Source organism: Triturus cristatus, chromosome 4_2 (assembly GCF_964204655.1).
Source record: "Triturus cristatus chromosome 4_2, aTriCri1.1, whole genome shotgun sequence".
Taxonomy (NCBI): Eukaryota; Metazoa; Chordata; class Amphibia; order Caudata; family Salamandridae; genus Triturus; species Triturus cristatus.
Window position 1 is genome coordinate 690,978,797 of NC_140586.1, and position 13,202 is coordinate 690,991,998.

Below are 13,202 nucleotides of genomic sequence, written 5' to 3' on the forward strand. Positions count from 1 at the left end.
TGTTCAGTAGGGCTGGGCTTAGCCACAAGATTGCCTCCCATCTTTTTGCCAATATCTAATCCTATGAGCACAAACCTCCTGCTTAATTTGGTTTTCTTAGGAGTGGGCAGTAGGTCCAACAGTACGACTCATATGTTCTTAGGGATTGTCCATCCTGTGCCTGTGTGTAATCATTCTAGTATACCCTCCCAGTATTGAGTTAGTGTCTGGCATGCCCACATCTTGTGCACAAAGTGAGCCTCTGACTCACTGCATCTGGGTCATATGTCTGAGGGTCCGGGGTATATTTTACTTAGAGTCTGCTGTGTTAGATATACTTGGTGCACAATATTGTAGTGTATTACTTTAAAGCGTGTGTTAGAGCCCACCCTCCATAGCCCTTCATGGATCTTCTACCACTCCTGGTTTGATTTGGGTTCGTCTAGCACCTCCTCCCATCTTGTCTGCAGAGGACTCCCTGTCGTCGACACTCTGGATGACCCCAACAATGGGACCAGGCATGCCCCTTGTTCACCACTGGAGTCCAGACTATCACTGGCCTTGACTGCAGAGAAGAAAAACACAGTCCGGTCCACTTTCACAACTCTTAACTTTGCTTGAAACATGAGACTGTATTTCATGTTTAGGTCTCAGAGACACTGTTTTAACTGCCAGGAATGTCTTTCTCTGATCCTGGACCCATTGTTTATAGTCGGGATATATTGATTTGGGATGTCCCTCGAATAGTATCGGTCCTTTCATACCGGTGGACTGCAGGATCACGTCTCTATCCCGGTAATTAAAAAAATGGGTAATAATGGCTCTCGGTGGTGCCTCAGGCCTTGGTGTGGGAGCCAGCGCTTTATATGCTCTTTCTACATCAAAAAACGTTGAGTCTCTTAGGGGCCAGTACTTGAACAATCCAATCCTCCAGAAATAGTTTGTCTGAGGGTCTTTCTGCCCTTTCTGGAAAGCTCACAAACGGTATATTGTTCCTCCGAGATCTTATTTTAGAGTCCTTCGCTTTATCTAGCTTAACCACAAACTTTCTGAAGTTCAATGACAGCATCTCTGAGGGTGCGCATTTCCGTCTGTAGTGAATCCATATTTTTCTCTGTAGTAATCTCCCTTTTAGCTACCTTCAGTAGGTCACAACGCAGCAGGTTCATATCGATAGCGACTGCATCAATTCTGTGCACCATATCATCTTGTGTGGAATGGATCTCCTGCAGGACGTCAGCTAATGAGGGGGGCTCCCCTGTTCCTCGCAATGTCTCATTGTCACCCCCTGACATGTTCTCCCCTCAGGCATCTGGCCCTTGGGTTAGGGCTAATGCATAGTTTAATTTTTTATTGGCTTGCGTTTTGGGCCCCTTATCTTTCACCATGTTGCCACATTGACGTAAAACCAATTGTAATACACATTGAAAACAAAACCTTAAAATAATACATAACATCTATAAACCAAAACACATAAACATTTTGCCTGCTTACCAGTAGATGGGACTGAAATCCATTTCACCACAAAAAAGAAAATACCACTATCATACACCAGGATAGGTTTTATGACCAATCTTGGATTCTCTTGGAATCAGCATTGTCTATCCTTCCGCATAGAATAAATACCACTAGCCCTGGTTTGTTCCAATTCACAACCAGAATGTTAAGGATCTCATGAATTTCAAATGATTAACCTGATTCCATACCCTTATTCAGCTGAAAATATATATTATATCTCACTCTAAAATCTTTATATAAACCTTATAAAACCATCAATCTCTTTAGCAGTAATTCACGGCACATACAATGATGCATAACAAATTTGAAATGTAGCTTTTTCTGCTACATGAACAAGATCATTGACAAAAAACAATCATGAACAAAATAACCAAATCAATAAAAATATCTCACTTATCATATTATATCTTACACCATGCAAAGACCTATTGACACTCCCCTAATACACACATTTGATGACACGCATGAGTACTCTTGCAATAATCCAAATTCTCCATGATTTCCCAATTTTCTACCACCAAATGTTTCACTAATTAGCCGAGTTAATTAGTGTCATTTATGTTAATTAGATTAATTGGCTCTTTACCGCTTTCTCCACCAAAATTTGTTGGCACGCTAAAGAAATTAAGAGGGTCGATGTGAAGCATATGGACTATTTGGGTGTTCATAAGACTTAGTCCAAATAATCTTAGATAGAACAGAGTTCCAAACTAAACTTTATAGTTTGTTCAAAATTAGGATCATTACAGAAGGCAAAAAGTGGCTAGTTAATCAATTGTAATCAATATGTCAATAGTAATTCAAAATGAAATAATTTGAGAGGCTGAACATAAGGTCCATCTCAAAGCAAGAAAGCAGCCAGAACTGAAGCCCTTATTTAGATCTCGGCGGATGGAATACTCCATCACAAACATGATGGATATCCCATCCGCTGTATTACTATCTCTATAGGATATAATTGGATCGTAATACGGTTGATAGGATATCCGTCACGTATGTGATAACATATTCCCCTCCACCAAGATTTAGATCAGGTCCTAAGTATAGGTCAGCAAAAGGATCAACACAGAGTTTTGCATTCAAAGGAAAGCTTGAAAGACTAAGTAAAATCAAATGACAGACTAGAGTAATATCTGCACAGTTAGGATGACATAGAACTTCTAGCAATTTAAAGAAAGTCTGGCTTATATCCCAAAAACCTCATTTTGTTTAGGGTTTAGACACAAATATATTGGTAAGATGTGACATAATAGGGTTGAACTAGTAAGCCAATGAATATTCTAATATATAAGCTCTATTAAATAAGATACATCTAGCAACACATTCTCCTTCATATTAATGAATGTGGTGTGAATAGAGAAAGAAGGAACCTACACGTCATTTATATAATACTGAAATACATCAGACAGTTCCACTAATGAATGGTCCCTAGGAAAGGTTTTAGCAAAGGACCCTGAAAGTTACAAAGACAGGGACATCCTGACCCTGGGTTCCTCAAAAGCAACAATTAATTCAATGTATTCATAGTCAGAAACCATGTATTAAGCTTCCATTTGGCTCATGCTCTGTAATGTAGAAATTCTCTAAGCAACACATACACATGGAAAAGCGTGTTCCCGTAAAATAAAAGTGCACATTTCATTTTGCAACTATGGATAGATGTCAATGCAAGCTGCCTGTGGCCTCATTATGCTAATTTAAGCTTATCTGATTGGGCATTATTTTTCTAATTAATAAAACACTCTAACAATGGCAATGTGAGAGTCATGGCAAGCCCCTATATAAAGAAATAAATCACACTAAATACACCAGAGCTCCCTAGAGGATCCATATGTGGTGACTTCAGAGAGACTTCACGGAGGCATTCTCTCAATGTTGGTTGTGTTTGTTTACCTATGGTCTGTGCTCGACTTGGTCCCCATATCCACGCTCTGGCAGGTACTGGCAGACATGGGAGTCCCCAATGATCTCTTGCTCACTTGAAGCTTCATGAACATAATTATGCCCATGTTCTAAAACTGGGTAAGTTGACTGAGCCTTTCCCTGTAATAGGAGGATAAGACATGGCTATGTCCTTGCCCCTACTCTCTTCACTTTCTACATCAATGACCCGATCTTATACCTGAATCAATGTGATGGTGATGCCCATGTTTGGCAAACATTAAGGCTTATGCCTTAATGTTTGCCAACAACACACTTCTATTGCTAATCACCTATGGGGCTACAAAAACTCCGAAACTGTTTTGAAAACTTTTGCAGCCAAAGGGGCCTGGAAATGAATGTGGAAAAAACAAAATCATGGTCCTAAACCCTTCCCATTCCACTAGATCTCACCCCAAACTCAAAGGGTCCCCCCTGGAATGTGTACACACCTTCAAATATTTTCGGTTGATACTTACAGACCAGCTAGTTTGGCAGTGCCACATTGAAAGGAGTAGGCGTGAATTAGCGTAACACATTGGCGTGTTTGCTAAAGTGCAATGATGATCTCATTTTTGCCCAAATTTCATCAGGGATCCAAATTTACAAACATCAAGCACTGGGAGCAGCCCTCTATGGCATATAGCTTTAGGGTCATAGAGAGATGACTAAAATGATATTTATGGAAAATCGATTACTGCCCCAGATAATGGGTTTACCTACCAGCACCCTGCTGCTTCCCCTCAGGCTAGATATATGACTCAGGTCCATCTCTGACAGGGTAGGAGTGAGACCAATACTATACTGAGATGTATCTGGGCTACCCCAGAGCTCCACTCTTATCGCGAGGGGCTGAGGAAGTCCTAAGCATCTCTGGTTCAGGTAGTAAACCTTGGATCAATTATGTTAGAGAGACCTTGGGAAAGATGGGGAGTGGGAACCTGTGGGATGATCCGCAGGCAGCTACCTCAATTAATAAAATAATCATAAAGGAAATTATTGGCAGTATAAAACGAGTCAAATGCAGGCTAAATCCTCTTTTGGCACCCTGACCAATTCCTTCCTTCTCTTGAAGGATGAATTTAAATTAGAACAGTTCCTTGACCAAACAGAACTTCCAACAGCCAGAAAGCTGTATCTTCAATTTCAGTACAGTACAATACGGGCCATATTCTCAAGGAGTTATCGCCGAGTTAACGTCACCTTAGCGCAGCCAAAGTCGCGATAAATTTATATCCCCATTCACAAGCTGGTGCTAACAGCCCATAACAGCAGTATTACGGCGATAGCATCAGCAAAAAACATTGGCACAGATGACCCCGGCAACTATCGCTAATGAGATGCAGAGTAGGCGTTCCCGTGCAAAAAGCTGCAACAACACCACTCCGCAACATTCCCAACGACCAGCCAGATCAGCGATAAGATCACAAAACATGCGATAAGGCGCGTTAGCAGCAGGAAACTAACACCTGCTCTGACCTGGTGTAAAGTTGGATGACAACCGGCAGCAGCCAAGGGAGCACAGCCCAAACCCAAACATGAAGAACAACAGATGCCCCCGAGCAACTGAATATGCAACAACACACTCCCCCATTACACCCAGGACCACCTGTGGTCATGATGTATGCATGAGGGACCTGTGCTGTGTACAGCGGATGCAGACATCGTACTGCAGGCAGCGGTTTAGACCTTGGACATGTAGCTTTATCGTCACCCACTCAATTCTTAAGGGGAGTGGCCTGAGCCTTCGTACGCAGAGCCAACATGGGTGTGTGACTGCTATTTGCATGCCCCTGGGCATGGTTCTGTACTGGGAATGTGCATCTGCATGTGTCTATGGCAGTGTGGGTCTCCTTTATGGGGTGTAGGTGGTCCCTGAAGGGTAATAGACACCAACGTATGTGATCTAGTTTACCTTCCATGGGTTCGGAGCCCACCCACACCTGTTCGGCAACCTCCTTTTGGCGTGCTGACACATGGTATTGGGGTGCCATGGGTGGGTAGGTGGGTGAAGTGTCATGAGCCAGCTGTGCTTGCGGGTGCTTCCTGCTGTGTGGTCAGTTGCAGGCTCTGTGTTCTCCTCTGAGTAGCTTGGCTGCCCGGGTCCTGGTGATGGGTTGCGTGGGATGTCCATGGGCTGTTGTAGGGCGTCGGTGTCGAAGGTGTGGTGGTCCTCTCCGGCATCACAGATGTGTTGTCTTCTGTGCTCTGCTGGAGGTGTTGTGTGCCCCTCTGCAATGTGAAGGGGAGATGCATATTGACATTGTGTTGACATGTATGTTGGCGCATTGTTCTGGTTTACATGCAGACTGTATGACAATGTGAATTGTGAATGTTATGGAGGTGCTGAGTACTGCTGCGGGACAGTGTACATTTGGACTACATGACGGATATGAGGTTGTACGCGTACTTTTCCATTTCACAGTTTCCTGCTCTGTCAGATGTAGTAGGCATGTTTCTGTTGTGTGTATGAAGCCAGTTGTGTCCTCTGTTCTGCAGTGTTGGCTTTGCGCATTGTACCACGTTGTCTTCCATGTGGGTGTGCTGTTCTTGCTATGTGTGTGTTCTGCAGTGTGCCAGGGGGATCAGGGACATGATCCAGGGTAATTGTGGGTGTGCAGTGTGCTAAACCTCATTGTACATGTGTGCCATTGTGCCCATATCCCCCGTCCCCCAGTCCCTGGTCATTACTCACCCTGTTGATGTTGTGTCTGGTCCTCTCAAACTGTGTCTGTACTCCCTAGTCCTTGCACCGTCTCGACACTGATGACTGTGGCCTAGGTTTCCTCCGGCTCCTCCTGTGGCGCAGGACTGCCACCTCCTGTCGTCGTTGCAGCCTTCCTGTTTGCAGCGGGTTTGTGCCTGATTTAGGTTGTCACATTATGCCAGCGCCTCTTGGGCTCCTCCATGGGCCTCCTCGACACTCTGACTGCATTCCAGGTGGTCTACTTGTGTGTCAGTTGATGGTAGTGTTCTGTCACCTCCGCGACGCTGATCTGGTTTTGCTGCGGACTGCACCCAGTCTTCCTCTCCCTCTTCTCCTCGGCTGTCCCCGTTGTTCCTTGCTGGTGGTCTGTGGGGGTTGTGGGGTTTGCGTTGGCCTCTGCGATGGGTCAGGGTGCATCCATGGTGCTGCGCACTTTGGATTGTTTCTGGTGTGTTTTTCCCGTTCTGCTTTTATAGTGCATTTTCCCGTCAGGCGCGTGGGATTTGCAGGCCTGTGGCTGGTTTTCGCAGCTTTTTGTATCGCACTCGGCCTCATCACAGCTATTTATGCGTTCGTGTTTCGCATTTTTGCAGCGTTGTGTTGATTTTAACATGCCATTTGGCACGTTATCTGGTGACTATCACATGGTACTGCCGTTTTGTGAATACTTGGTTAACACGGTGTAAATCTGCCGCGATAGACTGCGATGTTGTAGGTTGCATAAAGTAACTTGTGCAATGGTTATCACACGTTCTTGAGAATATGCCCCTACTGCTGGCCCCTTTCACTGCAAATGGGCTCGCAGTCTGTCCTACATTACATTTTGTTTTCTTAACTTACAGATGTCTGTTAAACCTACTCGGTAGTGTCAATTACAATGCATGTTTCAAATGTCCTTGTAATGTGCTTTGCTCTTAAAGGTTTATTTATAATTAGACCAATTGTTTCATAAAACACATTTTAAATATTAGCATATTATCCCCAAACAAAAACAGACATTTCTCAAAATATTGACAGACATATCTGCAGTCTTAGGCAAACAAAGTACACTAAACAGAAGTACTCTAAACTTTCTATAGAGTAATAAAATCAATTCAAAATCATGTGGTATAAAAAAATACATAAATGTTACATGTGTAATATCATCCTATTCTGCAATCTTGGGGCTGAGGCATACGCATAGGCCTTTTGCCTTGATTACTATTGACGCTATTGCTTTCCTGTTAATAGTCAAAGTATGTTCTTCGGTTTTTTTGTTCCTTCCCAGTTCACAGGAATATAGCTATTTACTGTTTCTTCTTGAGTACTTAATCCTTAAGCACCATTTGTAATGTAATTATTTATAGAAAGTGACATACATTGCAAAGTTCAAAAGTCCTTGTGCATCATTGCCTGCCTTAATTTATAATTTCGCAAGAATCTGGCTGTTCACAGTGAACATTTATGAAACTATTTTCAAACAGTCTCCTCCAAGAAGCAACCATTTATATAGAATGACAGGTTGTTTGGCATGAAATCAGTCAGGCTTAACTTAGAGGCAATGTGTTAAGTATTTATGCAGCACTCAAACAGTACTAAAAAAGAAAACAAAACACAAGAGGTGTCAAACTAATTTCATTCGAACACTGACTATGTGAAGTTCTGCAAGGGCATTCCTGATTTTATTTCCTTCTAGGTCTTGGTGGCCATATTAGAAGATGCCTGGCTCCCGCTAGTTTCAATCACCGTATTTAGGCACATGGGGGCAGATTTATGTTTCCTGGCGCATCCCTGCAAATCAGCAGGGATGCGCCAGGAAAGCTGCGTCACGCAAGTTTACCCTTGCGTCACCTCAGATGCGCCGCATTTACAATGCAGCGCATCGTGGCGCAAGGATAAACAGATGCGTGACGCATCTGATGGCGTAAGGGTGGCGCATTGCTGGAGTTGTGTCGCAAGCATGACGCAACTCCAGCAATGTTTAGGGGTTACCCATACCTAACATGCTACGTCATAATTTACGCCTGGCGCAAGGTTTTGACGCAGCAGCGTCGGAAAAGTGACTGAGTGAAATCTTGTAGATTTCACTGCGTCACTTTTCCGAGGCTTTTTCCGATGGAACGCCCACCCTGCATACATTAAACCTGACGCAGGTTTAATGTGGCGCAGGGCTTTACACCGTGACGCATCTCCATAGATGCGTCATGATGTAAATGGGGCGCAACGTGGCACAGGGTTTACGCCGCCGCTGCGTCACAAAAGTGACGCAACGGCGGCGTAAAAGTGGCGCAAGTCTAACATAAATCTGCCCCATGGTACTTTTTTTTAAATTAAGTTTGTTTGTATTTTGTTCTCACTCTTACTTTAATTATCTTTTCGTTTACCAGTATTACGGCAGCACAAGGGAGCCTGCACTGCCTGAAAGGGGTAGCAGGACTCTCGTTAGTGTTCTAATTTTCCCAACTGTTTTAGCAAAGGCGACCTAGCGAGTCTTCAGTTGGTGGCACCACCCCCTGGCATGCCTCCTCATCATGGGTAATTTAAGGGGCTCCAATAAACGTCAGTGCTGTGTCATTCTAACACTGACTGTGTAAAGCTCTGCAAAGGTGTTCTGGATTTTCTTTTTTTTTTGCAGGTCTTGGCGGCCATATTGGAATATGCCTGGCTCCCGCTAGTTTCAATTACTGTACTTGGGCATGTGGTGCCTTTTTATTGAGTTTATTATTTGTATTTTCTTATCACTCTTACTTTAATTATCTCTTCATTTACCAGTATTCCAGCAGCACAGGGGAGCCTATGCTGCCTGAAAGGGTTTGCTGGACCCTCATTAGTCTTTTAATTTGCCAAACTGTCTTTAGAGAAGGCGCTCTAGCGCATCTTCAGTCGATGGAACCATACACTGACATGCACCCCTCGTCACGGGCCCACTTAAGGGGCTCCGATGCATGTCTGCCCAGTGCATGCATGCAGATGGCACACTAGATGCAGGCAAGCCCATCTGCACCTGTCCACGGCCAGACAGTGCCAAGCGCCGGGACCCCTGGCCCTTTCCACTCCAAAAGCTACACCAGAGCTGAACTCTTGGATATTGGCAACCTTGGAAAGTCACGTCCCTGCTCCCCTTTTAAGTTTAATTTGCAACTACTCAATATTGTTGCAACAAGTTCAATTTCTCCCTGTTAAGTTCCCCATGGATGCAACACGCTGAGAATAACGCTCAGATAGTGTTTTGTTATTTAAGTCAGGAGTCAGTTAAAGTGCCTCCTTCTCAACACCTGGTCCTTTATCAAACATGATATGGAATTTGCTGATTTGATGGTGGCTCTTTTCAGACACAGACCTGGGCAGATGCCGCACCTGACCCAGATTTTACAGCGGGTATCCTCAATGACTATGCTGTAATCAAAGCGGTTGGGCAGCATAAAAGAGGGGGTGGAGTTTCCATTGTCTGTTCGTAACCATATTAAAGTCACTTATTTCTTAAACTGTGAATCGCTCTTGTTTATTTTAAAAATATGTAACACTCACACCTTTATTGGCATTCTTATCAACCACCCGCCAGACCCAAAAGGATAATTTTATTTAATCCATATTAGAATTCATGGAATCATGTATTGATTACTCAAATTTCCTGATTTTAGGAGACTTTAAATTCCACTTCCAATATAAGGATGATAAAAACACAGATTTTTTAATTGACAACCTTCTTACTTTTGATCTGCTACAACAGGGTAATATCCCCACTGATAATGCTAATCATATCCCAGACTGTATATTCTTCCAATAATATCGATCTGCTGGTTGAAAAAATTCTGCTGTTGGTGTGGACGGATGACAAGGCCATTCTGTTTAAAATGCGTGGACCAGCAGCACAGTCCGTTTCTTCCCAAGCATCAACAGTACTAAAACACCGTGCATGGAAGAACATTGATAATAATAAATTACACACTCTTCTATGCAATTCCAAGCCCTTCATTGTGAATGATGTGGAGCAAGCTGCCGCCTGGTATGAGGCCTGGGTTGGGACTGCTCTCTCTCAAGTAGCGCCTCTTGAAACAGAGACTAACCATTGACTCGCACCTTCCACGCCTTGGTACTCCTACGAGCTCGGGGAGTGTAAAAAGAAATGTAGACACCAAGTAAAGTAAAACTTACAGCCGAGAGGGAAAAAAATATATATAAAACCATGATAAAAAAATGTATAAAACTATGGTTCAGGCAACCATAAACAGTATACTTTACAGATACATTTAGAGCAGCTAAGGAACTGTTCAATACAATTAAATCACTTTCATATTTTGGCACAAAAATGTAGCAACTCCCGGCCAAAAGTTATATGTTGAATTAGCGGATTTCTTCTTGTTAACAGTAAATAAAATCTTCCATGACTTTAAGACAGCGCCATATTAACTAAAATAACTCAATCTTAGTCTCGGGGCAGATACCGGGGTGAAATGCATGGATGATGAATGTGTTTCCCATTCCTCGGTAATGAACTCTTTTACCCCACTTTCTTGAGGATAAAGTATCTAATCTAATTACCTCCACCAAGTCTGGAGCTCCTGGTGATCCCTGCCCTCCGCAGGTACTTATGGGCATATCAGCAACAACCGGCGATAAATATCGCTAAGCGCACTTAGCGCTAGGGTAATTATCGCCGACTAGTGTGGATTTTTATCGCTGAGATAGCGTGCTATTAGCAACGCTTATCTCAAAAGCGATAAAAATCCTAGCTCTAAATGCCAAATGTGAGATTATCGCTGGAAACCCAGCGATAATCCCACGAAGTTTGGCGATAGCTTGCTGATAGGGTCTCACATACTTAGCCATGATATCCACCTTACATAGGATATCATGGCTAAGTCAGTTTCAAAGCAGGCGTAAGGAAAGTACCAGAGGTTATCGCTACTTTTCTTGTCGCTATGCTGCTTTGCGTGAGGCTCGATAATAGGAGAAATGTCGTTTAGCGACATTTCTCCCGTTTTCCTGGGGAGGAACGCCCACTTTGCATGTCATTAGAGATGCAAAGATGGGCGTTAGGAATTCAGGCACTAAGGCAAGGTTTCACGCGATAGCTTGACCTTGCTAATATAGCGATAAAATTATTGCTGCTTTTCGGCCGAAAACGGCTGCAAAAGCGGCGATCATTTTATATCGCCGCCTTGTAGATATACCCCTATATCCGGTTTCAGCTACCATTTCTACCCATGTCATGGTATTCTTAACAGGGTGCTTGTGTCTGGCAGTTTCCCAGAGGTCTGGAAAAAGACTTATACTCTACCACTTCTAAAAAAGCCCTCTCTCGACCCCTTGAACACAAAGAATTAAAGACATATATCACGTCTAACTCTTCCTGCTAATATTTTAGAAAAGTCCATGAATCAGGAAATTTCCATTTTCCTTGAAAACACGAACTGTTTAGATTCTGCTCATCATGGGCTTCAGCCTTACCATTGTACAGAGTCCGCCTTAGTGGCGGCAACTGAAGAAATCAGAGCTATTGTGGACAGAGGAAATAATGCGTCCCTGATGCTTTTGAGTATGGTTGACCACCTCTCTCTGGTGAACAGCTTAGAAAGAATAGGCATTAAAGGTTGTGCCCTCCGCCATCTCGAAGATGGTTATCTTACCCCGCATACTATATTATTTTGTAAATTTGCCTGTCGTCCTCCCACTGTCCACTTTTAACACACTTAATACTCTGCTGCTTAACCTCATTTGGGGCGCAGGCCGCAGGCGAATGAGCTTGCGGAGGCTACAGCTAAGTACGCGCGGTGGGGGGCTAGGAGTCCCTGACTTCAGAGCCTACTATTATGCCAGTCAACTTCAGTGGTTATCGTACTGGACTGCGGGGAGAAATCTACATGAGATCGGATTTACACCCCATAGATTAGACCGAGGGGAGCTGCACTCCTTACTGCTGCCTGGGGCAAAAATCCCTGTAGATGGCCCCCCCTACTGACGACAGCTCTGCACTGCTGGAGAAGGGCACTGTCGTACACCTCATCGACCGCCCCTTATGCACCGAACATTCCCCTCTTAGGGATTCCCTACCACGATCTCTTCCGACAATATACCGGTGCACCACCACGTTTATATTTGCTGCACGCTGCTGTGTCCCGCTATATTAAACACGCCTGGGCCCCACAGAGGAACGAACCCCCACAACACTCTTTGGTACATCTTATGTATTATATGGGGAAGGGGGGACACCTGGTCAGATGGCTGTACACTGGGATCCGAACACATGCAGCAATCCTACTCACGGCCCTTAGAGCACGCTAGTCCGAGGACTCCGGTAGTGCACTAACGGATAAAGCATGGGAATGTATGGTCGAACACCCCAAAAAAGTGTCGTGTAATGCAAGACTGAAGTTTATACAGTCTATGATCATCCACAGAGCATACCTTACCCCTGAGAGGATTCATCGTATATTTCCAGAATCCCCACATCATTGCCCCTGCTGCAGAGGGGAAGAGGCAGACTTCCTACATATGTTATGGTCCTGTCCCTGTCTTGGGGATTACTGGGTGGGGGTTCGGGATGCTTTGAGAGCAGTCACTGGACTTCCTGTCCCGGAAGACGCATTGTATTGCCTCGCAGGCCTCCGCAGACGCACTAAAGTACAGAAAGCACAGTTGCGGTTCGTAGACCTGGCCCTTATCGTGGCAGTGAGAGCCCTTACCATGCGGTGGAAATCTCCTAGGAGCCCAGCGGTGTACACGTGGCAGGGCGACATGGTGCAGTGGGGGAAGGTGGAGGGTGCAGCTCTTCGCAGAGAAGAGGATAGGGGACTCAGGAAACAACCCATTTCGATGGACTGGGAGGCTCTGCTGCACAAGCTGGAGTCGCTCGATCTACTACCCCCGCAGAATATCCCAACCCCGTAGCACACAGGAGTCCTATACGATCTCTTTGTGATAGATTTCGGGACTCAGACACACAGCTTTGCTAAACCCGAGGATAATGCTATTTTTGTGGCCTTTATTGTAACGCCACTGAGTGATAGTTGGTGAAACCGAAAATCGATTGACTGGGAGTGGGCGGGCTAGGGAGGGAGGGGATGGTTTAATGAAGTTCGCTTGTTGCTTGGAATGT